Source organism: Thalassophryne amazonica, chromosome 3 (assembly GCF_902500255.1).
Source record: "Thalassophryne amazonica chromosome 3, fThaAma1.1, whole genome shotgun sequence".
In the NCBI taxonomy this organism is placed as follows: Eukaryota; Metazoa; Chordata; class Actinopteri; order Batrachoidiformes; family Batrachoididae; genus Thalassophryne; species Thalassophryne amazonica.
In genome coordinates, this window is record NC_047105.1 from 134,731,833 (window position 1) to 134,755,047 (window position 23,215).

The 23,215-nt window shown below is 43.4% G+C and overlaps 1 protein-coding gene and 1 long non-coding RNA gene across 2 annotated transcripts in view; one reads left to right on the forward strand and one right to left on the reverse strand.

The window, feature by feature from the left end:
• Window positions 1-216: 216 nt before the first annotated feature.
• Window positions 217-23,215, forward strand: LOC117507649. Its single transcript, XR_004559811.1, has 3 exons — window positions 217-232; window positions 11,841-11,845; window positions 22,907-23,215. It is a non-coding gene; the product is annotated as an uncharacterized LOC117507649 (long non-coding RNA).
• The window catches only part of rybpb (RING1 and YY1 binding protein b), a 111,805-nt gene continuing 92,078 nt past the window's right edge, over window positions 3,489-23,215 (reverse strand). The window contains exons 6-7 of the mRNA XM_034167473.1: window positions 15,341-15,343; window positions 3,489-3,505 (exon numbers count right to left, since the gene is read on the reverse strand). The gene's annotated coding sequence lies outside the window, so the exon portion shown is untranslated. The remainder of the gene's footprint in view (window positions 3,506-15,340; window positions 15,344-23,215) is intronic.

Below are 23,215 nucleotides of genomic sequence, written 5' to 3' on the forward strand. Positions count from 1 at the left end.
CACAACACCGTTCTCATCAGAAAGAAGACAAAGGTACAAATGTTTAACAGTGATAACATATATATATATATATATATATATAAAATCCTTAACACATATTTAAGATCGAAGCATTAAATAATGGTAGGGCTTCCTTGAGCAGCCAGGTAGGAATGGGGTCTAACAAACATGTTGATGGTTTGGATGAAGTAACTAATGAAAATAACTCAGACAGAACAATCGGAGAGAAAGAGTCTAACCAAATACCGGCATCACTGAAAGCAGCCAAAGATAACGATACGTCTTTGGGATGGTTATGAGTAATTTTTTCTCTAATAGTTAAAATTTTGTTAGCAAAGAAAGTCATGAAGTCATTACTAGTTAAAGTTAATGGAATACTCAGGTCAATAGAGCTCTGACTCTTTGTCAGCCTGGCTACAGTGCTGAAAAGAAACCTGGGGTTGTTCTTATTTTCTTCAATTAGTGATGAGTAGAAAGATGTCCTAGCTTTACGGAGGGCTTTTTTATAGAGCAACAGACTCTTTTTCCAGGCTAAGTGAAGATCTTCTAAATTAGTGAGACGCCATTTCCTCTCCAACTTACGGGTTATCTGCTTTAAGCTACGAGTTTGTGAGTTATACCACGGAGTCAGGCACTTCTGATTTAAAGCTCTCTTTTTCAGAGGAGCTACAGCATCCAAAGTTGTCTTCAATGAGGATGTAAAACTATTGACGAGATACTCTATCTCACTTACAGAGTTTAGGTAGCTACTCTGCACTGTGTTGGTATATGGCATTAGAGAACATAAAGAAGGAATCATATCCTTAAACCTAGTTACAGCGCTTTCTGAAAGACTTCTAGTGTAATGAAACTTATTCCCCACCAGTGATGCCAGTAACGCGTTACTCTAATCTGACCACTTTTTTTAGTAACGAGTAATCTAACGCGTTAATCTTTCCAAATCAGTAATCAGATTAAAGTTACTTCTCCAAGTCACTGTGCGTTACTATTATTTTTCATTGTGGGTCGATAGCAGCATTAAACTTGGTCTGTGGGCAGGAGGTCCGGGTTCGACTGAACTGCCCACTTTAAGCGAGCTGTGAGCTTTTCATCCACATTTTTTTGCAGCTGCTCGACTCATCGTCTCCTCTTAAAGCACGGTGATCAGCACACCTGCACTGAGCTTTACAAAGACATTTTTATACTTTTTTTCCTCCTTTATTTAGAGCTGAGCTGAGCCACTCCGTATCTGCACGTTAAAACAGCTGATCCTCCGCGACGTGTCAACAACTAACACTATTTTCCACTCAAATGCACCTAAACTCTCTTTCTGAGGACCACATGATGTGAAAACACAATAAAACTTTCTTACCTGTAAATCTGGTCACGTTTTCTGCATAAATAAATGTTATCCATTCTTTGTGCTCAAACGCCAAAGTAGGGGCGAATCCAGATGGAATGGGGGCGTGGGGGAGGGATGTGCCCCCCTCACAACACCCCTAGATTAAAGGTCCAGTTTTGAAGCCTTTTTTTTACTACAACTACTAATACTACTTAAAATAATATTAATTTCGACAAGTAAAATATTTAGAGAGAATTTAAATGTTAGAAAAATGCTAGAATGAATTTAATAGTTACATTTATAAACAATGTAGGTTCGAAATTGCATGTTTTACTGTTACAGTGCTGTCAACAGTTAAATATGAGGTCAAGAAAGAGGTCTTTATTTTACTTTTTATAAAACAAGTATTTATTTTCATTGAAGTCAAGAAAGGGTGACTATAAAGTAAGTTTTGGCAAAACAGGTATTGTCATGTTGAGGTGGCAGAGGGTTGTTGTCGGCAGCTGGGAAAAGTAACTAAAAAAGTAACTAGTAATCTAACTTAGTTACTTTTACAATTGAGTAATCAGTAAAGTAACTAAGTTACTTTTTCAAGGAGTAATCAGTAATCAGTAATTGGATTACTTTTTCAAAGTAACTGTGGCAACACTGTTCCCCACTGCTGGGTAGTCCATCAGAGTAAATGTAAATGTTATTAAGAAATGATCAGACAGCAGGGAGTTTTCAGGGAATACTGTTAAGTCTTCTATTTCCATACCATAAGTCAGAACAAGATCTAAGATATGATTAAAGTGGTGGGTGGACTCATTTACTTTTTGAGCAAAGCCAATAGAGTCTAATAATAGATTAAATGCAGTGTTGAGGCTGTCATTCTCAGCATCTGTGTGGATGTTAAAATCGCCCACTATAATTATCTTATCTGAGCTAAGCACTAAGTCAGACAAAAGGTCTGAAAATTCACAGAGAAACTCACAGTAACGACCAGGTGGACGATAGATAATAACAAATAAAACTGGTTTTTGGGACTTCCAATTTGGATGGACAAGACTAAGAGTCAAGCTTTCAAATGAATTAAAGCTCTGTCTGGGTTTTTGATTAATTAATAAGCTGGAATGGAAGATTGCTGCTAATCCTCCGCCCCGGCCCATGCTACGAGCATTCTGATAGTTAGTGTGACTCGGGGGTGTTGACTCATTTAAACTAACATATTCATCCTGCTGTAACCAGGTTTCTGTTAGGCAGAATAAATCAATATGTTGATCAATTATTATATCATTTACCAACAGGGACTTAGAAGAGAGAGACCTAATGTTTAATAGACCACATTTAACTGTTTTAGTCTGTGGTGCAGTTGAAGGTGCTATATTATTTTTTCTTTTTGAATTTTTATGCTTAAATAGATTTTTGCTGGTTATTGGTAGTCTGGGAGCAGGCACCGTCTGTACGGGGATGGGGTAATGAGGGGATGGTAGGGGGAGAGAAGCTGCAGAGAGGTGTGTAAGACTACAACTCTGCTTCCTGGTCCCAACCCTGGATAGTCACGGTTTGGAGGATTTAAGAAAATTGGCCAGATTTCTAGAAATGAGAGCTGCTCCATCCAAAGTGGGATGGATGCCGTCTCTCCTAACAAGACCAGGTTTTCCCCAGAAGCTTTGCCAATTATCTATGAAGCCCACCTCATTTTTTGGACACCACTCAGACAGCCAGCAATTCAAGGAGAACATGCGGCTAAACATGTCACTCCCGGTCCGATTGGGGAGGGGCCCAGAGAAAACTACAGAGTCCGACATTGTTTTTGCAAAGTTACACACCGATTTAATGTTAATTTTAGTGGCCTCCGATTGGCGTAACCGGGTGTCATTACTGCCGACGTGAATTACAATCTTACCAAATTTACGCTTAGCCTTAGCCAGCAGTTTCAAATTTCCTTCAATGTCGCCTGCTCTGGCCCCCGGAAGACAATTGACTATGGTTGCTGGTGTCGCTAACTTCACATTTCTCAAAACAGAGTCGCCAATAACCAGAGTTTGATCCTCGGCGGGTGTGTCGCCGAGTGGGGAAAAACGGTTAGAAATGTGAACGGGTTGGCGGTGTACACGGGGCTTCTGTTTAGAACTACGCTTCCTCCTCACAGTCACCCAGTCGGCCTGCTTTCCCGGCTGCTCGGGATCTGCCAGGGGGGAACTAATGGCAGCTAAGCTACCTTGGTCTGCACCGACTACAGGGGCCTGGCTAGCTGTAGAATTTTCCATGGTGCGGAGCCGAGTCTCCAATTCGCCCAGCCTGGCCTCCAAAGCTACGAATAAGCTACACTTATTACAAGTACCATTACTGCTAAAGGAGGCCGAGGAATAACTAAACATTTCACACCCAGAGCAGAAAAGTGCGGGAGAGACAGGAGAAGCCGCCATGCTAAATCGGCTAAGAGCAAGTAGCTACGCTAAGCTAGCGGATTCCTAAAAACACGCAAAGTGAATAATGTGTAAATAATTTAGAGGTGATTCAGCAGAAGGAGTGCTTTAGTTAAGACACTTAAAGATTACACTGGGAAACAAATCGTAATCTAGATAACTAGATCAATCTAACTGCGCAGATTAAACAGCTAACAGATACAGAAAAACACCGCTGTGCTCCGGAACAGGAAGTGATACAATACCGCAGTGAGAGCCAACCACCTCTACTGACATAAAATACGATCGTATTTTATGTCAGAAATGAGGTCCAGGTTGTTAAAAGCAGCATTTCTCCTTTAATTCAGGTTGCCTTATATACACATATTTAAACTAACAAACAGCAGCTGCTTCATGCTCTGTTGGCTTATTAGTGCAGCAGATAACTGAAACAATCCTTCAAATGGTGATACAATCATCAAATTCAGCACAAATACTGGAGCAAAATTAATGGAGCAACTTTAACTTTGACCCCTGTACAAACTGAAACTGACCTTTGTCACCATTCTTATCATTTATCATTCTTATTATCACTTGTGTTTCCATCCCCTGACTTGTCTAAAGAAAACTGGCAATAAAACTGATTATTATTTACAGGTTTTATTAAGTTTTAGAGATTTGCTTTCTGTTTGAGTAGAAATTTCTATTCCTTTTTTTTATTTCTTGTATTTAAAATGCCATAAACAAATTAAAATATGTGAAATTCCAAGTTTTCCAATATTTTGGAGGGCACAGTATCCTAACCTTATGATGAGTGCAAAATGAGTGTGATATTATTACTGTTTTGTTTAAGAATGTTTAATTTTCACTGTTGCTGTCATATCGTATATCATATTGATATGAAAATTCAGTAAGGTATATCTTCTATTATACATTCCAAATCTGAGGTGGAACTCTACTAGTGTTTACTAAGGTAGACCTAAACATCTTTAAAAAAAAAAAGAGTAGAGGTACTTAGATGCCTGGTCTTGAGAACCAGGGATGGTAGATTGAAAAGCTTTTATATCCCATAGGAACTCTCCCTACATTAAAAAAATGCTTAAAGTGGCAGGGGTTTAAGAGGGCTGTAATTGGGGGGGGGGTCAGCAAAAAAAGTGCATGATTCCCCTAAAATTTGTCCCTTAGCCGCCGGACTATAAAAAGGTGGGGAGTCTGGGGGTCATGTCCGCGACATATGAGCGCCTTGGGGCAACTGTTTGTTGTGATTTGGCGCTATATAAGCAAAAAGTTGATTGATTGATTGATTGATATGCATATTAGTATGTAAATGTTACAGAATTACTGTATGACTATACTATATACTGTACCACAGAATACTGTAAGTAAATACATGTTTCAGTACATCACTGTGCCAATGTACTGTAGTTTTGTAATGGAGGGTTAATGTAACTGTTTGTAGGCCTAGTATTCCATGTATATTTTTGTACTTTATTTTTACGTAGGCTTACTGTATACAAGTGCTACAGTTTTTCACAGTTGCTAAAACACTAAACCCTATTCCCTGAATCAAATTCTCAAATCCCTGAAAACATTTATTGAATTAATCTCTCTTTGTCATTGTCATACAATAAAGCACATTGTGCCTTTTGATGCATTTCTTATTTATATTGTCAACCAAACTATGCGGAAGATAAACACAATTAAAGCACAACTGACACCAGGTTTTTTTTTATCAACTCAAAACTGATAACACATGTATCTAATGATGTTACAACCGATATAAGCCAGTTCAGCGATGAAACAGGCTGGTTGGAGTTTCATTTCAACAATGGAGAGAAACCAGAGGTGCAGGGGAGGAGTGTGTGTAAGAGGTGGGGTAGGAGGAAGAGGTGGAAAAGGAAGACGAAGAGTTATTATCAGTGATGAAATCCGGGCAACAATCATTGACCATGTTCTACTTCTAGTGGAGCGGATAAGAGAAAAATCGTGCAAATTGTGATACAAGCACCAAATTTGGTATAGTGATTCTTATAGGCATACTTAACAAATATGCCCGATTGGCCACTTGAAAATCCAAGATGGCGGCCATTTTTCAAGATGGCCGCCATATTGCCTCACCGAAAATGTTTTTTTTTTTCTCATAGAAATATTTGTACTTGCTCGATTTGGATGATCTTGGTGTCGATTTCTATGTTTTCTGGGATGCTGAATTCAATTTTTCTAGTCCCACCAGTTTTAGAATACTTTTAATGGCCAAAAATGGCAGTTTAAATAAAAAAAAAAACACAACACTGAAATAATACAAACACTTTTAATAGCCGGTTCCATCAAAGAACACATTTAGCACGTTCATGTAATAGCACTTGCACTAAATAAACCTGGACAGAAACATCAACAAAAGTAATGACAATAGTATACACTGTACATATGGCAGAGAAAATAATACTGTGGTCTTAATACTGCAAATAAAATAATACAAATTCAAAAATGTAAATAATAAACATTTAGAATAACTTATCTAACTTATCATTATACGGTACTAGTACATGTTCAGCAGTAGAAACAAAAAATATTGTCACTCAGACTGTGAAACATAATTTGATGTAATACAATGGTGAATGTCTGTAGTTTTCAATTTCATAATGTTCAACGTGTTCAAAGTACCAGTACTTCAAAGTCTGTCATTATGCTGTATCAATGTTCAGTGCTCGCAGATACAGCTGCAGAGTGCAGTGCAGGAGAGCCCTGTGCGAAAGCATTTGCACCTCCGGTTGCAGCCTTTCTTGCAGGAACATTTGGCCAGTTCCTGGCAGCTTGTTGCAATTGGTGGAAGGGTCGTCCAGCATATCTGCCATGTCTCTCCTTTCTGAATCCACCCCCAGTCGGCTGGACTGCTGATCTCTGGATTCATGATGGTTGCCTGTCCCCAGATGATCCCAGCCTGGTATGCAGCACGTTTTGCATGCTCCTCGAGAGCTGCTCTGGTTGGTGGAATTGCATCATATGCTCTCTGCTTACGGGCGAACAGATCTAGTCTTGCCTCATCCACACCAGTTGATGCACTTGATCTGTCGTACATGAGGACAACAAAGTTCTCCAGCTTCTGCAGGTCATCAGCAGAAACCTCCGTGGGACAGTGACTGAGTTTGGTGAAGGTTTCAGAAACCTCGTTGCAAACATCCCATGTCAGCCATGCAGACTTCTTTCCTTTTCCACGGAAAGCGGAAACAACATCACACCCAGTGAATGCGTGGAAGTATAGGATCCCGCTGGCTTTCTCTGGGCCTATTGCAGAAGCGACCTTGTGAACTGGAATCCATCGAGCACTGGCTCCTTGGCCAGAAGTAATCCACATACTCTGAAGGCCTAGCTGATGTAATGATGGTAGTACAGACACTGCTATGATGACCACATCTGTATCATTGGCTTTGATGATGAGAGACTTGCTTCCACCCAGTGTTGCATCTCTAGCATGCACAAATATCCTGGTATCTGCTTCCTCATGGCAGCATGGGGACAAAACATCCAGTGACATCTTCTTGTTGCTGATGGCATCTTCTCCTTTTGTCACAATGACAGTGCTTGTTGTTTCAGCTTCACACAGTTTATCTGCGAGAAAATGAAACAGTTCACTCTTGTTACTATCATCTCGCAGAAAGCTTCTCCAGTTTGTTGGGGTCTTGCTGGTTCCTGTCACTCTTCTCCTGATCCCATGTCCCCTTTTGGCCCTGGTTTCAGACTTCAGGCTGGACTTCTTGTAACGTCAAACACTATGTCCACGCGCTCATATCTGGCACCATAGGAGTCGACCTTTGGAAGGATGTCTTCCCTGGCATAGTCATAAAATGTGTTGGAGCTCCATGGAGGTATGGCATTGATTAGAGCTGAGCCATCGATGATTGGTATCTCCCTCTGGTACTCTGTCTGGCAAAGTCACTTGTTCTTGAAGAATCTCAGTCAGCTGTGACTTCTGGCAGGTATGAAGCTTGCCACTGTCACTGAGGGAGGCAGGAGCAGACTGGTTCTCGTACTTGAAGAATTCTTGCAAGTCACACTGTCTGGTCTGGCAGGAGATAAACAGTTGTGAGAACAACTGACAGTTGTCTTTCAGTTCCTTCTCCTTGGCCTGCTCCTCTCCCTCCTTGGCCTGCTCCTCTCCTTCCTCCTGCCTGACTCCTCTTCCTCTGATTCTGCCTCTGTCCATTGTGGTACTGTATACGTTTGGAACCTTCACCAAACTGTGCACTCTGAACTTGCTTCTATAGGTGTGGTCACATTATTTGCAACAAGTGTCTACAATTCTGAGTCGTTATGTTTAATGAATGAAGCCAGGTGTGTACATTGTGTTCAGGTTTTGCTGACTGTGGCAAGCATTTTTGCATCACTTGAGCTTTAAATTGAGAATCTGAGCAGAGTTTTATGCAACTTGTGTTTTAGCAAGGCAAAATGTGTTTAGATTTATGAGAAAAGGAGGACTGCGTTTTGTGAATTGTCTTCATGTGACGTGTTTATGGTTTTGGCAAATGGGGCTAGTTTTATTAATGGCAAATGGGGCTAGGTTTCATTTGGTTTAGAGAATTGTGTTTTGTGTTTTAGCAATTTAAAAAAAACTGTAATACACAATACACAAAAACAGCAACAAGTGGATACAAAGAATCTGAATTACGGTTAAAGATCTGCCCAACTTGCAAAATCAGTAAAGGACATTAAGGAGTTTTTCCTTTAATCAGTGATATCTGAGAGGCAACACTCCAACTTTGTAGGTAAGGTAAGCATTGTAAAAAGGTGTGTTCTCAAGCTGTGAAAGTGTCATCAGAAATTGTAAAGAAGTTAACTGAAAAACTTGGTTTTGGTAGGAAGAATACTTCAAGCAAAATACAGGCTTTAGTCAGTAATCATATAGTCACGTCGGATGTGACTGTATGATTACTGCAATGCTGACAGCAGAATTAAGTTAAGCACAAAAATAATTTGGAAAAACCAAGCATCATACAGTAGTGTTCAGAATAATAGTAGTGCTATGTGAGTAAAAAGATTAATCCAGGTTTTGAGTATATTTCTTATTGTTACATGGGAAACAAGGTACCAGTAGATTCAGTAGATTCTCACAAATCCAACAAGACCAAGCATTCATGATATGCACACTCTCAAGGCTATGAAATTGGGCTATTAGTAAAAAAAAAAAAGTAGAAAAGGGGGTGTTCACAATAATAGTAGTGTGGCGTTCAGTCAGTGAGTTCGTCAATTTTGTGGAACAAACAGGTGTGAATCAGGTGTCCCCTATTTAAGGATGAAGTCAGCACCTGTTGAACATGCTTTTCTCTTTGAAAGCCTGAGGACAATGGGACGTTCAAGACATTGTTCAGAAGAACAGCGTAGTTTGATTAAAAAGCTGATTGGAGAGGGGGAAACTTATACGCAGGTGCCAAACATTATAGGCTGTTCATCTACAATGATCTCCAATGCTTTAAAATGGACAAAAAAAAAAAAAAAAAAAAGACGCGTGGAAGAAAACGGAAAACAACCATCAAAAAGGATAGAAGAATAACCAGAATGGCAAAGGCTCACCCATTGATCAGCTCCAGGATATTCAAAGACAGTCTGGAGTTACCTGTAAGTGCTGTGACAGTTAGAAGACGCCAAAGAATACATCAACTGGCCTAAAGAGAAATGGAGGAATATTTTGTGGACTGATGAGAGTAAAATTGTTCTTTTTGGGTCCAAGGGCCACAGACAGTTTGTGAGACCACCCCCAAACTCTGAATTCAAGCCACAGTTCACAGTGAAGACAGTGAAGCATGGTGGTGCAAGCATCATGATATGGGCATGTTTCTCCTACTATGGTGTTGGGCCTATATATCACATACCAGGTATCATGGATCAGTTTGGATTTGTCAAAATACTTGAAGAGGTCATGTTGCCTTATGCTGAAGAGGACATGTCCTTAAAATGGGTGTTTCAACAAGACAATGACCCTAAGCACACTAGTAAATGAGCAAAATCTTGGTTCCAAACCAACAAAATTAATGCTTCGCAGATGTGAAGAAATCATGAAAAACTGTGGTTATACAACTAAATACTAGTTTAGTGATTCACAGGATTGCTAAAAAAGCAGTTTGAACATAATAGTTTTGAGTTTGTAGTGTCAACAGCAGATGCTACTATTATTGTGAACACCCCCTTTTCTACTTTTTTCTTTTTTTTACTAATAGCCCAATTTCATAGCCTTAACAGTGTGCATATCATGAAAGCTTGGTCTTGTTGGATTTGTGAGAATCTACTGAACCTACTGGTACCTTGTTTCCCGTGTAACAACAAGAAATATACTCAAAACCTGAATTAATCTTTTTAGTCACATAGCACTACTATTATTCTGAACACTACTGTATGAAGTGGTTTTAGAGATGTGTATGCTTACATTCATCGAAGTGAAGGAGTAAATCATCAAACAATTACATGTCCAATCAGAATTAGGATTGGACCAGCTTAATCAGTTTTAAAACAATTAACAATTAAGAATCGAAGAAACAAGACATGAAGATTAGTGATTAGCATCAGGTACATACGAAAGTAAGACAAAATGTTTACAAATGTTTCTGTGAGACAGTGTAATGACCGATCACATGACCGCATGACTGTCTTGTGCAGCGTTCTGGTGCAGCAACAAGCTAAATAAAGGTTAAATGAATAACTAATACTGTAAAAATGATAAGCTGTGGAGTGAGCTTTAAGTTTGATCCATATGAAATATAAATGATGTGGAGGAAATAACTAAAATCTCTGGAAAAATGCTTTGTCGTGATGAATATCCCACTGTTTGTTTAGTAATTCAATTAAAGCCTCACCTTCATAAGTCTCTCAACTTCATAATGAAATTATTTAAGGATTGGACCAATATCTCATGTCATGTCGTGGTGGACATAGTGTGTTTGACAAACTGATAGTATTATTTTTATCTGGCTCGTGGGCGATGGTTTCACCCAACAACTTCCTGTTTATGTTCATGCGGTTATTTCCAAAACGAGTCATACGAGTCATTAGCTTTCTGCTTAACAGGGTGGATAAACTAGGAAATCTAAATCTATGGGGTGTAACTCCAGGCCTGCTGCGGGGGCTGCCCCCTCTTGATTGGTCACCACCGGGTTATTGCAGGTTATTGCATCATCTTGTAGTCCCTGGCTACAATGTGATTCCAGGCTCTTCCTCCTACAGCAAGTACCCTTGCTGTAGGAGGAAATGGATCATCCCATCTTCCAAAGACATTCCGAAGAGACCATCTGCCTGTGCTAAAGATGCCCAATGAATAAACGATGATTGGACCCTTTTTTTCCAGCAGTCACGGCCATCTTAGTTACTGTGTGAGCTATCTCCGACATAACCTTAAAACCGACACCTCGTTATCGTCCATAAGCTTTACAGTTGGCTTGATCTTGATCAGTGTCGACCTGTGTGAGTGAATTGATCCGCTTCTGGTTTTGTATACGGCATAAACCCATGATCCATGCGTGCAAGTTTAGAAAGATAGATGCTTGCAGCTAAAACTTAACTGGAATGTAACCAGCAGCAGACCTTTTAGAAAGCTAAAGCACAAAACACAGTAGGTTTCTATGTGGTCCCGTTTTCTCGTGTCTGTCCCCAACACACCCGTTAAACTTACAAACCATTTACAAGTACAAACTCTGCGATCCCTTACCAAAAATAGTACTGATAAGTATATAAAAAGTAAACTGGAAGTATACTTGAAACATACTTGCATGTACTACTTTTTGGTAAGGGGTGCCTTACAGTAAGCATGTAACATCTAATATGTAAGAACTCAATTCCTAATCACCATAACTGGAAATACTTACACACCTCCCCACATCCTTCATCATACAACATATTTGAATTTGTGTGAAAATTTGGAGCGTGCGGTCACATAGGCTATGGGCCAGGGTACCATCATTTTGGATGAAAAATTATAAAGCCTCATTGGAACGAGTCACCAATCACCAGGCTGGGAAAAGCCTTTACCCCGGAACTTTTTGGAGCAACGCTGAGCCGAGGGAGGATTGAACAACACGGTGTGAACGTTCAGACCGCAACGACCACAGTCACACGGCACCTGGGGTTTAGGCCATAACCGACAGTCGGGGTGATGGCAGAGACCTAATCGATCTGAAAATCCAGGCTTGTCTGGGTGACGGGCGTAGAAGTCGGCCAGGAGGGCCGGGTCCAGGATGAAGCTCCTCTTCAGCCAGGAGCGCTCTTCGGGTCCATAACCCTCCCAGTCCACCAGATACTGGAAACCCCGACCCTTTCGACGGACGTCCAGGAGCCGGCGTACTGTTCACGCGGGCTCCCCGTTGATGATCCGGGCAGGAGGCGGCACACAGTGGTGAGGCATGGCAGGGCTTGAGTCTGGACACATGAAAAACGGGGTGTATCCGCAGTGAAGCTGGTAGCTTCAGCTTCACTGCGGCCAGACTGAGGACTTTGAGTATGGTGAATGGTCCCATGTACCTGTCCTTAAGTTTCTGGGATTCCACCTGCAGGGGGATGTCCTTCGTGGATAGCCAAACCTCCTGCCCGGGCTGGTATGCAGGGGCCGGGGAACGCCGGCGGTCTGCATGGGCCTTAGCCCTCGTCTGGGCTCTGAGCAGGGCAGAGCGGGCGGTACGCCACACCCGACGGCACTTCCTCAGATGGGCCTAGACCAAGGGCACCCCGACCTCTCCCTCCACAAGCGGAAACAATGGGGGCTGGTACCCCAAACATACTTCAAATGGGGAGAGGCCGGTGGCAGATGAAACTTGGCTATTATGAGCGTACTCGATCCAGGCCAGATGTTCACTCCAGGCCGTCGGGTGCGCGGAGGTCACACAGCGGAGGGCCTGCTCCAATTCCTGGTTCGCCCGCTCTGCCTGTCTGTTCGTCTGGGGGTGGTACCCAGACGAGAGACTTACGGTGGCCCCCAGTTCCCTGCAGAAACTCCTCCAGACCTGGGAGGAGAACTGAGGACCATGGTCTGAGACAATGTCCGATGGAATCCCATGCAGATGCATGACGTGGTGGACCAGGAGGTCTGCAGTCTCCAGGGCCGTCGGGAGCTTCGGGAGGGCCACGAAGTGGGCCGCCTTGGAGAACCAGTCCACTATCGTGAGGATGGTAGTCATGCCCTGGGACGGCGGGAGGCCCGTGACAAAGTCCAGGCCAATGTGAGACCAGGGGCGATGAGGCACGGGCAGAGGCTGGAGTAGGCCTTGGGTCCTGTGATGGTCGGCTTTGCCCCTGGCGCAGGTGGTGCAGGCCTGGACGTACTCCCGGACGTCGGCTTCCAGAGACGCCCACCAGAAGTGCTGCCGGACCACTGCCATGGTTCTTCGCACCCCTGGGTGGCAGGAGAGTTTAGAACAGAAGTCAAGGACTGCAGCCCTGGCTTCTGGTGGGACGTACATCTTGTTCTTGGGTCCAGTCCCCGGGTCCGGGTTCCGTGTCAGGGCCTCCTGGACGGTCTTCTCCACGTCCCAGGTAAGGGTGGCCACGACAGTGGACTCAGGGATGATGGTTTCCGTTGGGTCTGACAGCTCAGTCCTGACTTCCTCCTCGTGCACCCGGGACAGGGCGTCAGACCGTTGGTTCTTCGTCCCGGGGCCGTATGTGATCTGAAAGTCAAAACGCCCGAAGAACAGTGACCAGCGGGCTTGCCTGGGATTCAGACGCTTGGCGGTCCGGATGTACTCCAGGTTCCGATGGTCCATGAAAACTGTGAATGGTACTGAAGCTCCCTCCAACAGGTGTCTCCACTCCTCCAGAGCCTCCTTCAACGCAAGAAGTTCCCGATTGCCGACGTCATAGTTCCTTTCAGCCGGGGTCAACCTGCAGGAAAAGTAGGCACACGGGTGGAGAACCTTGTCGGACTCCCCGCTCTGGGATAGCACGGCTCCTATCCCTGAGTCAGAGGCATCCACTTCAACTATAAACTGGCATTTTGGATCGGGCTGCACCAGAACTGGCGCAGTCGAAAACCGGCGTTTCAACTCCCTAAACGCGGCTTTGCACTGATCCGACCAGGTGAAGGGGACTTTTGTGGAGGTCAGGGCTGTCAGGGGGCTAACTACCTGACTGTAGCCTTTGATGAACCTCCGGTAAAAATTAGCAAAACTGAGGAACTGCTGTAGTTTCCTACGGTTTGTTGGTTGGGGCCAATCTCTCACCGCCGCAACCTTGGCCGGATCAGGGGTGACGGAGTTGGAGGAGATAATAAACCCCAGGAAGGACAAAGAAGTACGGTGGAACTCACACTTCTCGCCCTTCACAAACAGCCGGTTCTCCAACAACCACTGCAGGACCTGACGTACATGCGTAACATGAGTCTCAGGATCCGGGGAAAAGATGAGTATATCGTCTAGATATACTAAGACAAACCGATGCAGGAAGTCCCGCAAGACATCATTTACCAAAGCTTGGAACGTTGCGGGGGCGTTAGTGTGGCCGAACGGCATGACCAGGTACACAAAATGATCTAACGGGGTGTTAAATGGCGTCTTCCATTCATCTCCCTTCTGGATCCGAACCAGGTGGTACGCATTCCTAAGATCCAGTTTTGTGAAAATTTGGGCTCCATGCAGGGGCGTGATCACTTAATCTAACAGGGGCAGAGGGTATCGGTTGCGAACCGTGATCTCGTTCAGCCCCCTGTAATCAATGCATGGATGGAGTCCGCCGTCTTTCTTACCCACAAAAAAGAAACCAGAACCCATCGGGGAGGTGGAGTTCCGGATCAGCCCGGCAGCTAACGAGTCCCGGATGTAGGTCTCCATTAATTCGCGTTCCGGACGTGAGAGGTTGTACAGCCTGCTGGATGGGTACTCAGCGCCCGGTATCAAATCAATGGCACAATCATACGGACGGTGCGGGGGAAGGGTGAGCACCAGATCTTTGCTGAAAACGTCAGCAAGATCATGGTACTCACATGGCACCGCCATCAGATTGGGGGGACTTTAACCTCCTCACTAGCTGTCACACCAGGCGGAACCAAGGATCCGAGACACTCCCGGTGGCAGGTTTCGCTCCACTGAGCCACAACCCCAGACGGCCAGTCAATCCGGGGATTGTGCTTTATATCCAAGGATAACCCAAAATCACACGGGAGGTAGAAGGTGTTACATAAAACACAATCTCCTCCCTGTGATTACCAGACACCATCAATGTCACTGATTGTGTCTAGTGTGTGATTAATGGAAGAAGGGTGCCATCTAGTGCTCGTACCTTCAATGGTGAAGTTAGAGCCACTAGAGGGAGCCCGACTTCCCTTGCCCATCTGCTGTCCAGCAGATTCCCTTTCGACCCCGTGTCTACCAGTGCTGGTGCGTGAAGGGTCAGATCCCCACTCAGCATTGTAACTGGGATGCGTGCGGATTTGCGGGGTTTCCCCACGTGCGTGTTATGGCCCACCCTTAGCCCAGTTTCTAAGGGCGGGCGTTGTCGTTTAACCGCTTGGAGCAGTTCCTCTGTAGGTGCTCACTCGAGCCACAGAAAAAACACTCCCCGCGGGCCAGCCTCCATTGTCTGTTATTTGATTTAACTTTGGCCCTGCTCGTGTCCATAGCTTCATCAGCAGGGGGAGCTGTTGCCACACGGGAGTCACGGGCTGTGGAGCGTGGGGAAGGTGGCACCCTTTCGGACCCAGAAGGAAGAGGGACGGCTCGGGCCCAGCCACGCCCCCCGTCCTGCTCCCGACGGTGTTCCTCTAATCGGTTATCTAATCGTATAACCAGATCAACAAGCCCATCGAAATCCCGCGGTTCGTCCTTAGCCAGTAAATGCTCCTTCAGGACCGGAGACAGTCCATTTACGAAGGCGGCGCGGAGCGCAACGTTGTTCCAGCCGGACCTCGCTGCCGCGATGCGGAAGTCGATTGCGTACTCCGCTGCACTCCGACGCCCCTGTCTGATTGACAGCAGCAAGTTAGATTCGCCTCTATGGGGGTGATCAAAAACCTGTTTGAACTCCCTCACAAACCCAGTATACGTCGTTAGGAGCCATGAATTCTGCTCCCAGAGCGCCGTAGCCCAGGCGCGTGCCTCTCCTCGAAGCAAATTTATTACGTAAGCCACCCGGCTGGCGTCTGACTCGTACATGACGGGACGCTGTGAAAAGACGAGTGAGCACTACATTAAGAAGTCCGCGCATGTCTCAACACAGCCTCTGTATGGCTCCGGAGGGCTTATGTAAGCTTCAGGGGATGGTGGGGGGGGGGTCGTTGAATGACCAGTGGGATGTCTGATTCAGGCCTCCAGTCAGAAGGAGGAGGTGCTGCAGCAGCGCCCTGAGCTTGCGCTTCCACCCGGGCGGTGAGAGCCTCCATCCTCCGATTGAGAATAACATTCTGCTCAGTGACTAAGTCCAACCAAGCAGTGAAAGCGGTTAAGATTTGCTGTAGCTCACCTAACACGCCTCCTGCTGACGCCTGTTCACCTCGCTCTTCCATTGGCTGTTCAAGCGATGGTTGACGCCCCTCGGGATCCATGATGCTGGCCGAGAAATCCTGTTGGGAAGATGTAGTGACACGGACCCACAACAGGGGGCGGTAATGAACGGACAGTGGATGAGCCAAAAAGTAACAATTTAATGCTGTGAATTGCACAACGGAATACAGACAATTGCAGTTGAGGACTACAGTCAATCATACACAAGGTGACGTGTGGGCAGTCTCGAGGATAGAAGACGTCTGTCCAGAGAAAAGCCGGATCCCACACGGCTTCCACTGCCAACGGATCTGAAGAACACCGGAGCCGCCAAGTCCTGGGTCCCAGGTGGCCACCGTCTCCAGCTGTCAGACCAGGTACTGCTGGCAGAAACAGAAACAGTTAATGGTGGGTGTGTGAAGACACACCCAGTAATTGTTCCCTGAGTAGTTCCTCCGGGAGGGAGAACCTCCACCTCCAGATACAACGTCACCCGTGCAGCTCCTGTTGGTCTCTTTCCTGGATGAAGTGAGAGGCGAAGAACGTCGTCCTCTCACTGTTCGCCAATCCAGTCTCCAATAGAGCCCGCAGGAACACGGCTGCACACAGACCAATATATATTTAGACAACGATATCACAGCAGAGAAAGTTACCTTGTTCGGTAGCTGATTTCTCGGCGAGGAGGTGGAGTTGCAGTCCGGCCTTTGTAGTGATGGTGATGAGTGACAGCTGGTGCTGATAAGTGACAGCTGTCACTCCCAGCGGCTCTGACGCCCTCTCATGCTTGGAGCCCGCACTCCAAGCAGGGCGCCATCTGGTGGTGGTGGGCCAGTAGTACCTCCTCTTCAGCGGCCCACACAACAATTTATTTGTCCCATAGACGCACTTCATAAACTCTGTGATACAGCCAGGTGGCGGTTTATCTTTCAAAGCTATGACTAGCCGTGTGCAAACGACCTCCACTCTGCTGGGGAACGGCTGCTGATGGCCGATAAAAACCAGCTGCATTCCCACAAGAAATCTGCTGCTCAGCGCAACCTTTTAAAGAGCCCTGATAATTAATACAATTTATCTCCTCTTTTTATTCACTTCATCTGTGGACATGAGCAGGGGTCGCGTTCTCCTCTTTATATTTTTTTCTCTCTCTGCGTCACGTTCCTTTTTTAAAATTTTTTCTGATCACAATATAATCTATTTGAATGTACTTTGAAGGCATAAATATTCCGTTCATACAACCCTCACAGACCCTCTGTATCATAAAAACTTTATTTTAGTCTATGTTGTGGGGTTGTAAGATGGTAGTATTGGCAGCTACATCATTTAGCCCTTTCACCCGTACTGTGCATGCGCCGTCGGCTTGCTCTCAAATTTCTACAAAAGCATGATAGCGTCGCACACAGGCCTGGCATATGTATTACAGCGTAAAGTGGAGCCTCGCATACAAAGAAATCAATCATTTCAGCCTCAGTGCATAGACAACAATTAAAATACAGATATACGCAGTGGTGGGCACAGCTAACCAAAAAGTTAGCTTTGATAACCATTAATCCGATAACTGAAAAGTTATCTTTTATGATGCTAAACCGATAAATTGATAAAAAAAAAAATGTATCTTTATTACAGATAGCCGATAACTTTTAGCATTGATTCGGATGCGGCCATATCAAGATTACACTGTCGGTTTCTGATAAACCAGTTTCGCTTTCACTTTTCACTGCTGGGTAAATTCAAGGATCACAAACACATAAGAACACACGAAAAATGAATGAATAAAAAATACAACCCAAAACACTGTCATCATCTTTCAAAAGCAGTAAAACACAGTATTAGAAGTCGCAGTTTATCTCGGTATTAGATACACCGTCACTTACGAACTAAGAAGCTGCTGCTTTTTTCACACGCATTGAACCCTGCAGCTTAAACAACCAAAATACATCCATTCATGCATTGATATGGCAGAGTAAAATACATGTAGTAAATATAAATTCTTACCTGTTAGTTTCAGTGGGATTTATCTGAATAAATAATCCACATAAAGCCTCCTTTTATTTTTAATCCTAAACAGTGTCTAAATGTGAAGAAAAGTCCCTCTGTACACACAGCTGTGCCATGAGCGCTCCTCTCCCCCACCGAGTCTTGGCAATTAAATTACAGCCACAAGTAAATAAACTAAAATAATGTTAAAATTAGTCCGTTTTGGTTTTTGTGTCCAGCAGACTCACTCAACCTGAACTACACTACCCACAATGCTCCCTGCGTCGACCAGCCATTCATGTTTTGCACTTAATGATGACATCATCAGCAAGCGACAGGCAGCCAGTCTGCGACAAACACACAACAAATGGACTAAAATGTTTGATTTTAGGGTTTACAAACATTTTTGACCGTTAAACCTTGCTCACTTTACCAGCAAAAAAAAAAAAGTTATCGGACTGAAAGTTATCTGAACTAAATTTATCGGAAGATAATTGGTCCAACAATGGTTTTAAAACTTATCTGAAAAGCTAATCCGCTAGCAAAAACATTAGCTTCGATAATTAGCAGTTATCGGATTAGCTGAACTGTGCCCACCTCTGGATATACGTCTGTGAATATGTGTGTCAAAAAGATGTGGCGTATCCATAAACTCCAAGTAGCACCGTCAGGCTATTTCAACCACTCGGTGCTTCAAAATGGCGTCACACACACGACATCTCATTCACACAACAAAACAAACACAGGTTCACTGGACTTATAGCAGAAACCCCGTCTCACAGGAACCTTTGCAACCCGAGGACTTGATGACTACAGCTTAAAAGCACACATCATCCCAACGGTTCCCAGCTTGAACGTGGTGCCAGCCAGTTTGAACCCCTAAATCCTGACTATTCCCTGTATCTCTGTAACTCTTAAGGGTGTGTACGTCCCATACACACCATGGACCTCCCCCTCGGCCGGCTATTCATTTATTCACTTATTCCCTTATCTCCTGTTCTCTTTTTTTTTCTCAATACTTATGTTATACCACACTTCTCATGTTATTCCAAACTCCTGGGAGCTCCTCAGTAACGTCTCATGCACCGTTCACCAGGCCCGTGGCTCGCCGGCCTCTGATGACATCACGTGCTCCCCCATCAACCCAAACGGTACACTGACTATTTAATCTCTTAATCCCTGGGGTCTAATAATGTCAGGATGCACTGTTAATAGCCCATATGGCACACCGACTGTTTATTCTCAAACACCTCATTATTATCTCAAACCTTATTACTGCAACTTAACACAACCTGCTGGTGACATAGACATGCACCGTCACCAGCAAAAACAATAACAGTAGAAACTCCCTGTTCATCTTAAGGTGCGATCAGGAAAACCTTATCATTCTGTTAATTTACACACCAGAACCTCAAGAGTGCCACCATCAAACTGCACTCCAACTTTACGAGCCTGGGCCTGGCTGAAATGTAAGAAAAAGGCTTTCTGCTCACCTTTTTAGTTGTGGCCACAGGAGTCCAGAGTTTTAGGAACAACCCATCACAGCCAGTAAAACTGCCATGGATTGCCGAATCTCGCTTCCCGAAAACGGACTTCAATTTTACATGTATTAGATGCCTTCACTCAACATCTGAAATCTACCTCAGCCTACAAGCTGAGCACACACTTCGGCCCTGTTTCACCTCAATGTGGATCAGTGAATTACGTGTTTATGGTTGAAAGATGTTGCATTTCGACCTTTATCTGAGGTGAGTGCACACATTGTATTAAACGGTATGTGTAAAACTGTTGTGTCCATGTAGCGTGATAAGCAGGACAGTATGTCATTGCATACAAATTAAAGTTATTACTATCATCTGTTTAAGGAGATACAAAGTTACTAGCAGTGTTATTATACATCATTATTAGTATTATATGAAGTTAGCAAAGTAGCAAATCAGCCATGAGACAACAATTTGCAGATTTAAGGGTGATTCTTTAACTACGGGCACTATTGGCCTTGTAAATGTAATTTCCACCACACCATTACAATATAAAGCGCCTTGGGGCAACTGTTGTGATTTGGCGCTATTGTTTTACTGTTTTCTCCATAGAAACTACCCAAACAATCTTTCATACAAACTGTTTAAAGGGACATTAGTGTTGTGATGGAAGTTACGGAAATAGTGTGGGACTGATATTTTATTCAGATATTTTAAAACATTAGAAAAAACGTTTTTTTTACCATTCATTTTTATCATTGAAGATCAAAAGTCTGGGTGTGGGACAAGCACAAAACAGCAATATTTGCATATAATGATGCTAACAAAAGGTGTCAAGACTACTAGAACAAATTTCTTAAAACACTTTCATTGTAAAGATAACTATAAAAGTGTGAAATTTCCCCTTTTTTCTGTTTTTCATACAATATTATCAAAGGACATAAGTGCCCGTAGTCTAAGAATCACCCTTAAATGAGAGCATAGAAAGAAAGGGAGGAGCTTGGTGTGTGTGCATATGCACACGGAACCTGCATGGATCCATGCATATGCACACTTTGATACATGTGGGTATTTTTGTGCCAGTCCTTGGGCTTTGGCGTACGCCACGTTTCAATAGGAAATCCACACAAGTCTTTGTATGTGAGGCCCCTGGTCGGATTCAAACCTGGGACCTTCAAAATGTGAGGCAACAGTGCTAATACAACTGACATATATTTAAAAAACAATGCCAAAAAAAACAAAACACACAACACCCCCCCATTCTCTCTCCTTGTAAATGTCTGGAACAATTTTCATTTATTCTGTGAAATTTAATAAAAATCCATAAACCTTTGATTCCCCAGCAGAGGGGGTACGACTGCCAATACCAAAAAACTAACCACGTAACTGAATTAAAGACAAAACACACAACACAGGTAACATTTAATTGTTTTATTTGTGAAAAACTACAAGCAAAATTCATAAATAGACATTTCTATTTGAAGCAGAGGAAAATGATCGGTTTAGCCTATGAGCGCAAAAGTCGTGCACATGCCAGAAACTTATTTTTTAACATTATAAGCCAGACAAGGAGCCGTGATCCTCTGAAAACGCTGCATACATTTCCACACCAGGAACAAGGAGAAACAATGACACATCAGCTTTAAGTTAAAAAAAGGAAAACAAAAGCTGGAATAAACAAAGGATGGAATATTGTACTCTTACTACTTCGTTTTTTTTTTTTAAACAGAGCAATAATTTTAAAAGCATTGTACAAGACGTTATAAGAAGAAATGGGTTTGTATAGTACACTTAATTGGAAATTCACGGTTCAGGATATACAGTCAGTAAACAAGCATTCTATATTTGGGTCTCAGACAAAGCTAAAAAATGTAACCATCTTTACACAGTAAATTAAGGTTACTGGTCGCACACAAGAACAGAACTGCTTGCGCGGAAAAGAAAAGACTTCTCCAATGCCATTTTCATAGTGTTTACTTTCGCACCTTTTAAAATTATATATACACAAGTAATTTTTCATATATTCAGCAAATGGCCATTTGTCAATAATTTAACAATGAATCCCTTCTGCTGGAGTCCTCAGTCCCGTGAATGTGGTTGCAGATAAGGCAGGTAAAAGATGCTTTTTAGGCCGGTTTCTAATCGATTGCATTACAAAGCAGGATTTATTCTTGGGGGGGGGGACTGATAAAACCTTTCCTCTGGTGTTCTGACCCAACTGTCCCACACTTCTATTTACATTGCTTTCCCGTACTGTCAACACTGATTCCGTATACATAAGTACATAATTACATATCAGTTTTAGCAGAAAATCACTATAAACACACACCTCGAGGACTTCAAACATTGCTTACACGACACGATTATCATCCCTACGTGTGAAAACTGCAAAGCTCGTCGTCGACATAAATCAAAAGCCCCCTCAGACGTCAGACCAGACAGAGAGCTCGGCTCAGAGACCCGCCCGCACCGAGCGCAGCATTCAGCAGCACTCTTTCTCCCGGCTCACAGCTGCATTTAGACGAGTGGACAATAAGAACACCGTATAAATGGATTATATTAGTCTTTTATTTAAACTGTTATTCATCTCACACATATTTGCATTTCAAATTGTTATTCATCTATGTATCATGTCATTATGAAATTCCTTTGGTCCTTCAATAAATAAAACTAAGATATCATATACACATTTATTCTTTATACAATTTCATACAGTTAAAAGAAATTCATGTTCTATTACCAGCTAATGTGAAAGTGAATTAAAACCCTTGAATAAGCATTGCTGTCCTAAAAGTGTTCTGAAAGAGAAAGTGTGTGTTTTTTCTTTCCTTCAACCACGTACTGGAGTCTATTTAGAAAAAAAAAAAAGTGTCAATTGAACTGTGAATTTCTGCACATTGTTCATGCTAATGTGGCACAAGTTTCAGGTGGCGAGTGTGAAAATTCAACGACATCTTCAGGACCACAGCAAAATAAACTGATTCACAACCGCTTGAAACAACAGGCCTATTGTACAGTTCGAATGGTTTTTTACCAAGTGGAATCGTGTGTTAGCATCCTTCAGTCACAAAGGGGGGGGCAGGAACCAACAGACTCCACCTGCAGCCAGGAAACCCAACATTTACAGAAAAATAGCAACAGCTTTTAGTGTTTTACACAACAGCCAACTCTGTACAATTCAAGACAGGCGATAGCGTGGAACAGATGTACTAATGCAAACTGAGCAATGGATCAGGTGAGTGACCACGCGACGGACCTGACGGAGGCCCGGCGATGTTCATCGTGAGACAGTGACGCTGACAAACAGATTCATCAGCACTTTGAGTGAAAGGACAACCCCAGATCTGCAAAACCACTTCACAGTGTATCTAGCACCAATGTGTGAGTGTCACGAGTCTCGCTCAGTCGCTTCAAACGATAAGAAAAACACGGCAGGGACAATCGATCGGCAGAGCTACACAGCAAAGCATTAACGTAAAAAGGAGAATATCAAAGTATACAGGTGCAACAGGTAATAAATAAGGGTAATAATAGTTTAAAGTTATTAAAACGGTGGTGGTTATTGTGCCCGGCAAAGAATTTGTCTTTACAAAAACAAAA